Below are 9,616 nucleotides of genomic sequence, written 5' to 3'. Positions count from 1 at the left end.
CACTTTTGAACCGCATTCCTGACTTGAATGGTGCGGCCCGTATGTCGTAGGGCCGATACGCATGCACTTAAAAACAAATATGGTGGAACCCAATAAAAAATTTATAATCAAGTTTGGCTTAAACCTAACAAAATTTTGAAACATCAACTCATATTATTCTTTGTACCAATTGACCAATAATTTGGCATTGGTGCGTCAAGCCAAAGTGTGCACCCAAATTGGTGTGATGAAACATGTGATGTGGCCAAGTTTGAATTTATAGAATGCTACTACCGATCTACCACTACTAACTATTAATGTAGCTAGAGTGAGTAACTATTAATGTAGCTAGAGTGAGTAGGGATCGTCCTAAGGGAAATGAACGGTATTCTTGGAATCAATATTGAATTAGTAGGTCGAATGATCAAAAAATAGTTTGTTGGTTGAATTATACTACACTTTAAACTAAAGAAATGCAATGTAAAACAACTAAAGAAATGAGGTGTAGAGAACATGAGAAAGGAATCTTGGGATATAGAGTTCACCACTAAACATTACCATCCTAGATATTCAATATTTGATGGATTTGGGGGATTATGTGTTGTAAATGAAAATGTGTGTTATTAATTGAAATATCAAGCATAGATGGCCAAGTAAGCATACATTGTCTAGTCAATCTAGTGAATAGCACAACATATCAAATTAAACCATTAATTCTTCCATAAGCTCACAATTAATGCACACTCATTAAATTAGAGAAATATACCACTTGCATTCATAAGTATAGAATATCAAACAACAAGCATGGATTGTTCACCTATCTAAGAAAGTAAGGCAATTACACTACAACTAAGCTAGTGACATAAAAATTAAACTAATTAAACTAAGGAGGTGGCACAATCCATCAAAAAAAAAGTATGAACTATCAAATAAACCAGTAATCCATTTAAGCACCATGTCTTGACCATCATTAGATTTATAATATCAACACATATATGCATGCATCAATGCCACAAAATCTAGAGATAAAACACATGATCATTCATTCTAGCATACATAGACATGGATAGAATTAAATGATCAATTGGAAGTATTAAACTATACAAATCATTATAGAAACAAGATTTATATATATAAGATGTCAAGACAAGAATTACAACACAAATCCCCATTAATTATAAAACATCCTAGTCTAGAAGGTATGCTTAGGGCTATCTTTAGCCTCAAAAGAATGGCTTAGCCACTCATTGATGTTGTCATCCAACCCTCAAAGGCTATCTCCATGGTAGAAATTATTTTCTTCCTCTTGTGTTCTTGGTAGAAACCCTAGATGAGTGGAAGAATTCTCCCCAAATTGTATGTTTTTCTCTCTAATCTCTAGCCAAGTCTTTCTTTCTAACCAACCTCTATACTAAAAATGGCCAAAATCCTTATATAGGTAACTCAAATGTCACACCCAATGGTCAGGCCTCGTGCACTAGGACCTCCAAATAATTACGCCAAGAGCACACCTTTAATTTGGCTTGAACTCTGTTTTTCACGCAACTTGAGGCAGTTCGACCGATCACATGGTTGCTTGGATCGATCGAACCATGGAGGTGAACTTTTTGGATAAGGACAAGGCTGAGATATTTTTGGGAAAAAGGACAAAAGTGGTGGGGGAGGATAAGATCATAAGGGTTCAATCGATTGGAGGAAAAGTTGGATCGATCGAATAGGAAATTTTTCTGAGGATAAGGACAAAAAGATCGATCCATCATGGTAGGGTTGGAACGATCACAGTGTGATCGATCATAGCTTGGTTCGATCGATTGGAGAATGTTTTTTTCGCCACTTTCCACTTTGCTCCTTTTTTCCACTAGGCTTGAGATTGCTTCTTTTAATGCTCTAATTCAGCTGAATTGACTTATTTTGGGGATAAGTGCCTGAAAAGGGAAATAACGTGACATTAGATTAAAACGAAAAAATAAGATAGAATAAGGTCCTAGAACATTAAAGATTTAGGGGTTTAAATGCATACTTTTCAGCGCTTATCACACCTCCAAACTTAAATATTGCTAGTCCCTAGCAATGAATTATGAAGAAAATAAAGAAATGAACAACTATACAACTATGAACTAGAAAGCAATAAATGGATAACACCACTTTCGTAGGGCACACGATTGCATTTAACACATACCATAAGCCTTTTAAACCCCTAGGTTACCCTTAGTGGACTAGTGAAGTCTCGTGGGGTTTCCAGAAATGATACCCACAAACATTAAGTTCTTTCTCCCTAAAAAGGCACCAATATTCCAAACAAGCATTGGGAGAAAACTAACTTAAGTATGCAATTTTTTAACCATTTCCAACCAATCTCCCAAAATTTCAATATTAAGTAAACAAGTATGGTCCTCCACACATCAAGAAAATGATCATGCAAATCAAAACAACTCTAGAATCATTTTTAAGTGAATCGGCATCAAATATGTTGCTATCTAAGCCAACTAAAGAAATGATCACATCCAGCCTCAAACTAGCACACAAATCTAGTACCGATCATCAAGACAAAGAATGGACATTTTATTAAATCTTTATTCAACTAGGTGCACTTATTCTTTTCACTCGATTTTTTTTTTTTTTTTCCTAATCATAAGGATCAAAGATGGAAGCATAGTGTAATATGTTGATCTATTAAGTTTTCTAGCGATCCATAAGGTCGAGCGTTAGGTCAATGACTCCCAAACCGGACGGCTTTAGGGCTTTAGGTGTTTAAACACTCTTAAGGACTTACAAGCTCAAATCAACTAGGCTACAAATCAAAACAATCTCCATCTAATCATTTCCCACTCTCTCCTTTTGGGAGAAGTCCTCACTTTTTTATTTGCTTTTGTAACTTTTTCTTTTTATTTTTTTTTTATTTTTTTAAATTTTTTTTAACCTGAAGTTTGGACCTTCCACCTTTCGGCGCGAGAAATTCAGTGCTTGATAAGGCTAGAATCCTGAATACTTAGTGAAAAGGATTTGTTATCCACCTTTATCAATAATGAAAGCTTTCAATGCACTACTAGCTCAATTGGGATATAATCAAATCAATAATCAACAAAGCATATACCCCACAAATGAATGCTAGTGTGCGTCTGTGCTAGTGTAGAATCCTAGAGTGAATCTCAAAACAATCACAAAATCAAAATGATGTAGACCACAAGTGTAAGCAAGATATCAATTTTTCAAAAAATTTACTCCTAAATGGCATCCACAAGGCATACAAAGAGTATTGGACACTCAAGTCAAGTAATTTTTAAATTTTAAGCAATATAGTCTTCAAAAGATCAAAATCATAGTTAGCCATGGACCAATTATAGAAAATCTCTCAAATACATAAGTCATGCTCAAAATCTTGAATTGAATGCAAAGAACACACATTACCCCCTCCCCCCAAAATTTAAACTGCACAATGTCTTCAATGTGCAGTGAGACAAAGGAAAGAGGAAAAAGTATACCAGTACAACTATGGCGACGAATGGTGGGACACAAGTATCCAAAGTGGGTGGTATAACCCCCCCACCCCCCCCCCCCCCCCCCCGTCCCAAAATTTGGTATAACTGTGGTCCTGAAAAGATGACACTGGAGTAAAATCTCATCAAATAACAAATGGGATAATAGTGGTGCACAGTGGCATGTAAGTGCAAGTGTGATAGTAAATGAAATAAAAAGAGAGGGATAAAGGTGGTCTTGAAAAATATGGGTAGCACTCTCTCACTGAAGTCACTGGGATGCACCTGATAACGGAGTCAATCATCAACAGATATATCAATATAAGATCAAAACATCCAAAATATCATGAATAAAAACAATATAAGATACATAACAGTAATCGGGCAAACAAACTGGCCGCAAAAATGGGATAATAGTATCAAAGTATCAGTCTAAAAACATAAGTATATTTATATGAGATAAAGAGCGAGAGGTCAGGCAGAGGATGACGGTCTGGTTGGGCGTGAACCACAGATATATCTAAAAATGTCTTACAGCGCTGTCATGATATCAGTGCAGAGAGTGGTCACATCTGCTCTGAGGGAGAGAACTGCATCCTCTAGTGTCCGAATATGCTCCCCTAAGCTATCTGTCTGAGCCTGAGTGGCAGGAATGACTGCGTCATCCCAACGGTGAAATCTAGAGTCATTAAAAGACTGATACTCATCCTGGCTCTAAGAGTGGTGACTCTACTCTGGAGAAGGATGTGGTGATCCCATTGGAGGCTCTTGCTCCAAGTTAATGTCCATGTAAGTTTTCTCTGCCGCCGGTGCTACCTCTACTGCTGCTACCTCTGTCTCCTCCTCAGCTTCTGCATCCTTCGCCGCCTGGGCTGCCTCTACCTCCAGACTCTTGATAAGAGTATTATAGCTCTTATTCTAGCCCTTTTTCCTGTAATGGCAAGCCCCAGTCTCAATGTCCTCCTCCGGGTCAAATTAATAGTGTTAGTCCCGGAGGAGTTGTGTAATCAAATGTGCATATGGGAGGAACTTGGGCCATTTTGGGTTACTCTTGCTGATGAAATCAACACAGAGCTTCATCATGACGCTCTAGTAGAGTGTAGGAATTGAAAACCAATGCCCTGTATAGATGGCATATAAAGCTGTAAGGAAATTTGCCCGCCGTTGGATCTTGTGCCCAGTTATATATATATTTCAAGATAAAACTGAATCAAAGAACCACATGCTATTAGGCAAGGAAGTCCGAGTGGCATAAGTGTCGGCGGCAGTAATGGTGCCATGAAGAGCTATGGCTATATCTGCAAATGATGGCCATTGCAAACTCAAGTAATCAATGTCCGGGGGACAGGAATGTGGGCACTAAAATGCTATCGATAGTGTCTTGACAGTGATATGGATAAGATGTCTGTCAATGGTAGTCCGCTGCTCAGCCAAGTTACTCGGAGCTAGCCTGAGGTTCTGGTAGAACAGCCGAACAAGTCTCGGGTAAACTGGATTGGTCACTGGGGCCAAGATGGGATAAAGACAGCGGCAATGTGATGACCTTGGTTTTTCAAGCCAATGCATCCTATGATAACCCGTAAGATAACCCGAAACGGATCCGAAATGCGGAAGTGAAAACAGAAACAATGTCTCTAGGGATACACTAAATCCCTAAGATACCAAGGTGACCTTCTATGAAGTCATGGAACTTAAAAGAATCAAATGCGGAAGCTAAGATTATAAAATGGGAAGGGTACTTGACCAGGGGTAAAATGGTTTTTTCATAAAGAAATAGATGCGACCATACATACCATTGGATAGACAAGGAAAAATTAATAAATCTAGACTCAAGAATCACTTGATTCGGAGTCCGGATTAAGAAGATACGAAGCATCAAAGTTTTTTAAAAAAAAATTACTTTTGGGTATAAAATCAGTGCAGCAAGGGTACTTGACAAGGGGTAAAATGGTCTTTTTTAAAAAAACTGGATGCAACTGAGTATACCGTTAGATAGACAAGGAAAAATTAATAAATCTAGACTTAACAATTACTTGATTCGGAGTTTGGAAGAAGAATATATGAAACGTCAAAGTTTCAAAAAAATCAACTTTTCGGGTTAAAAATCTGGGCAGTGAATAGTGTTTTGATAACAAGCATCATTTGATTTTTTTTCCAAAACTGAGGCTAAAAACGGACACTTAAACAAATTTTTCTGGAAAAACACGAAGAAGAAACCCGCTTTAAAATCACATTTTCTACCCGGCTAAGTGAAAGAAAACCAAAAAAACACACTGTAAAATTCTTAAAATGCCCCTAGATCAGCATAGGTCAAAAGGATCCAAAAAGCTGCTACATGGATTTCATTTAGGATCTGTCCACAACTGAGAGTAAAAATGGGCTATCAAACAATTTTTTCTGAAAAAACACGAAAACGAAACCCCTCCCGAAATCAAATTTTCTACCTGGCAACACAGGACAAAATAAAAAAAATACACTGTGAAATGCCCAAAATACCCCTAGATCAGAAGAGGGCTAAAAACTCAGAAAAATGCAACTTAGCACCAAGTATGCATTTGATCCTAAATGTATTTCTAGGTTGAAACGAATGTGTACACAAGTGTAATAAATGATTCTAAGCGCACGGGAATGGTCCGCGGCTCTCGAGAAGATCCGAATCAAAATTTGACCACCCAATGGCCAAAAATGAGAAAAATGAACTTAGAATCGAAATTTTGAAATCCGAAAATATGAAATGGTACCAAATTACCATTTGGCCCTTGGCCACACTTCATACATGATTAATGAGACCTTATGGAAGAATAAAAATGAAATTCCTACACTCGATGCAAAAGTAATGAAGCAATGACTTATAAATTTTCAAGGTTTTTATAACATTTCATGAAATCAAGAATTACATAAGATGCAATAATCAAGAATTATTTCATATTAAGATTCATTATATTCCTTTATGGTCCGTTTAAATCGTACTAATGTCTATCTTTCTATGTTAACAGTATGGTTAACACTAGAAGAGGACAGAACATGCAAGGAAATAGTATGGTTAATGCTAGAAGAGGATAGAATAGGGTTAAAAAACCCTATGAAGCACTAGTGTTTAACATCTTTAGCAAGACGTTAGACTCTTTTAGCTCGGATCAAAAATCTTAGTATGCATCCCCTCCTTAATGGGGTGAATGGAATTTTGAACCCCACCTAACAAACTATTCCCTAAGGAACTTGCTGGATTTGGTTCAAATGAAATCGATGGCCCTTTATCCACAAAACTCTTGGGCTTCCATGCCCTTTCAACACTTGGTTTAGAAACAACATCTTTTGAAAGCATTTTAGAAGGCAAAACAATTGAAGTTTAAACATCAAGCAAAGACTCATTTTTATTAAATTTCATTTGCACAAAATTGTTCAACAACATATACATCATCATGCTTATCCATAGATTTGGGGTTGGATTAAAAATGGTCAACTTCACTTTCATATGGCCAAATGAAATTTTCATTATCCCCATCCTATAGTTAATGTTGGCATTAGCGGTTACCAAGAATGGACGCCCAAGGATAACGGAAATTTGGCTCGTGGGATTTGGCACCGGTTCCGTGTCAATGACAATGAAATCCACCAAGAAGAAGAACTTGTCAATTTTAATCAATACATCCTCAATGATACCCCGGGGCTTTTTAATGGATTGTTCGGCTCGTTGCAAAGCTACTGACGTCGGTTTTAAATCACCTAAGCCCAATTGAACAAAAACTGAATATAGAAGAAGGTTCACACTTGCTCCTAAATCAAGAAGAGCCTGATTAATCACATGATCACCAATAATGCAAGAAGTGGTTGGTGAACCGGGGTCCTTAAATTTTGGGCGGGTATTGTGTTGCAAAATGGAGCTTACTTGCTCGATCAAAACAACTTTTTTGGGTGCTTGGCTTTTGTTCTTCCTCTTAAGGGTGCAAAGATCTTTCAAAAATTTAGCATAAGTCAGAATTTGTTTAATTGCATCCAAGAGAGGAAGATTGATTTTCACTAACCTAAACACATCAATTATCTCATTTGTCTTGCTTTATTTCTTTTCAAGAGAAGTGTATCATTTTAAGGCATCTGGAAATGGAGCTTTAGGCTCAAAAACTTTTCCAAAATCATTTTTGGCAACATTTTCAACAATTGATTCTTTCACATGCAATGAAGGAGGAATAGGATGTGAGACGGAATGGGTGTCAACTTTTGGTTGTACTGGTTTACTCTCTTCATTGATTTACCAACTTGATTATCAATAACTCTTCCACTTCTCAAAGTGGTCACTGCATTCACATGTTCAATTGTGTGACCTTCCGAAGAGGAATTGGTCTCTATAACAAATTGTTGCTTTGGTGGTGGATTCAAAGGAATTTTCCCTTTTTCCCTAGCATTCAAAGTATTAGCTATTTGCCCAACTTGGGTTTCTAGCTTTGCAATTGATTAGGAATGAGAATGAAGTAGTTGGATATTTGCTTCCAAAGTACCCAAAGCGGTGAAGACTTTCTCTTCAAATGTGGGACTTTTTGAATTCCCTTGAGAATAAGAAGATTGATTTGGAAAATGAGAGTTTGAAAATTAGTTACCATGTGATGCTTGGAAGGATGAACGATAACCTTAGGAACCATGGCCTTGCATTGGGGGCGGAATATACTTGCCTTGGAAACCACTTTGGGGAGGGTTTGAGTATTCCCTTTGGCTTTTCTAAGAGAAGTTTGGATAGTTCCTCCACCCGGCATTACAATGAGTGCCATAGGGATTATTCCCTTGGTTGACAAATGCGACACTCACTTGTTCATGGTGTTCACTTTGCACATGTCCATGGGGACAATTGAAAGTAGAATGTAAACACTAGAACAAGTCATACAAGATTCATTGGAAATATGATGAGTATGATTAGGGGAGGAAGACACTTGATTCGCCGAATTTTAGATGATCAAAAATTGATCAAACCTTTAGATAAAGATTTCACTTCGGCGGCTATATCATTAGAATGGTCAGCTTGATACAAGCCGACATTCTTCCTTCCACCTAAATTTCTACCATTTTTAAAGGATAAGGATCGATGCATATAATTCTCAATCATGCTCTCATATAGACGCCATACATCATCTTCATGCCTATCAAGATAAGAACCACCCATAGAAGTATCAACCATTCCTTTATAATTATCCGATAAACTTTCAAAGAAAAATTAAAGCAATTGTCATTTAGGAATGTCATGATGTGGACATTTCCTAAACAAGTCATTCAATCGCTCCCATGCCTTATGAAACATTTCCCCTTCCCCTTGAAAAAATTCTCGAATTGAAGTTCTCATTGCATTGGTCTTCGAAACCGGATAATACTTTTTTAAGAACTCTTGTTGCATTTCTGCCCAAGAAGTTATCAAAAAAAGCCTTAAATTGTTGAACCAATATTTTGCTTTATCTTTAAGGGTGAAAGGGAAGATTTTTAACCTCAAAACATCTTCCAGCATGTCTGTGTATTTCACAATGGAACACACTTCAAGAAACTCATCCAAATGCTTGTAAGGTTCTTCACTTGGTAGCCCATGGTAATTGGGAAGCATTTGAATTGTTTGTGGTTTTATTTCATAATGGTATACTCTCAGTGGAGGTAATTGAATGCATGTTGGTGCATTATACTCATTTGGCACATAATGATCTCTCAAAACAAGAGGAGAATTCACAACCGGTAGTGCCACACGAGCACCATGATTTCCTTAAACAATGCGAGGTTGGGGTGGAACAAAAATTGGCCGAGGCATTCCCATTGGAACTTGGCCTTGTTGTTGTGGAATGAAAGGTCTAGGCATGCCTAATGGTACTTGAATGTTGTTATGATAGTGATGCACATTAGGGTGAAGGATGCCTTGTTGGTCAATGTAACCAAGGTCCTCCACATGGTCCTAGTTATGTTCCTCCATTGATGAAATAGAGTCACTAAAATTAGCCCTTCCCCTAGGATTACGCACAATGAATTCAAGATTCAAATTAAGTGGGACAAGAGTAGGATTTAGTGATCTATGTCCATGCATGCACAATCAAAACAATTAATAATTTATAACGACCCGAACCCGAAGGTCCGAATCGCTAACCGGGTCCTTACCCGAACCCGAGGTCAACTAAAGATGCTACCGTCCTTTCCTA

The 9,616-nt window shown here is 37.5% G+C and overlaps 1 pseudogene; it reads left to right on the top strand.

The window, feature by feature from the left end:
* Nucleotides 1-8,680: 8,680 nt before the first annotated feature.
* On the top strand, nucleotides 8,681-8,779 carry LOC132287410 (small nucleolar RNA R71; annotated as a pseudogene).
* Nucleotides 8,780-9,616: the final 837 nt, after the last annotated feature.

This window comes from Cornus florida, unplaced genomic scaffold (genome assembly GCF_030987335.1).
Source record: "Cornus florida cultivar Cherokee Brave unplaced genomic scaffold, ASM3098733v1 CherokeeBrave_3.0.0_Hap2_Chr11, whole genome shotgun sequence".
Classification (NCBI taxonomy): Eukaryota; Viridiplantae; Streptophyta; class Magnoliopsida; order Cornales; family Cornaceae; genus Cornus; species Cornus florida.
This window is presented reverse-complemented; position numbering and strand designations above follow the sequence as displayed.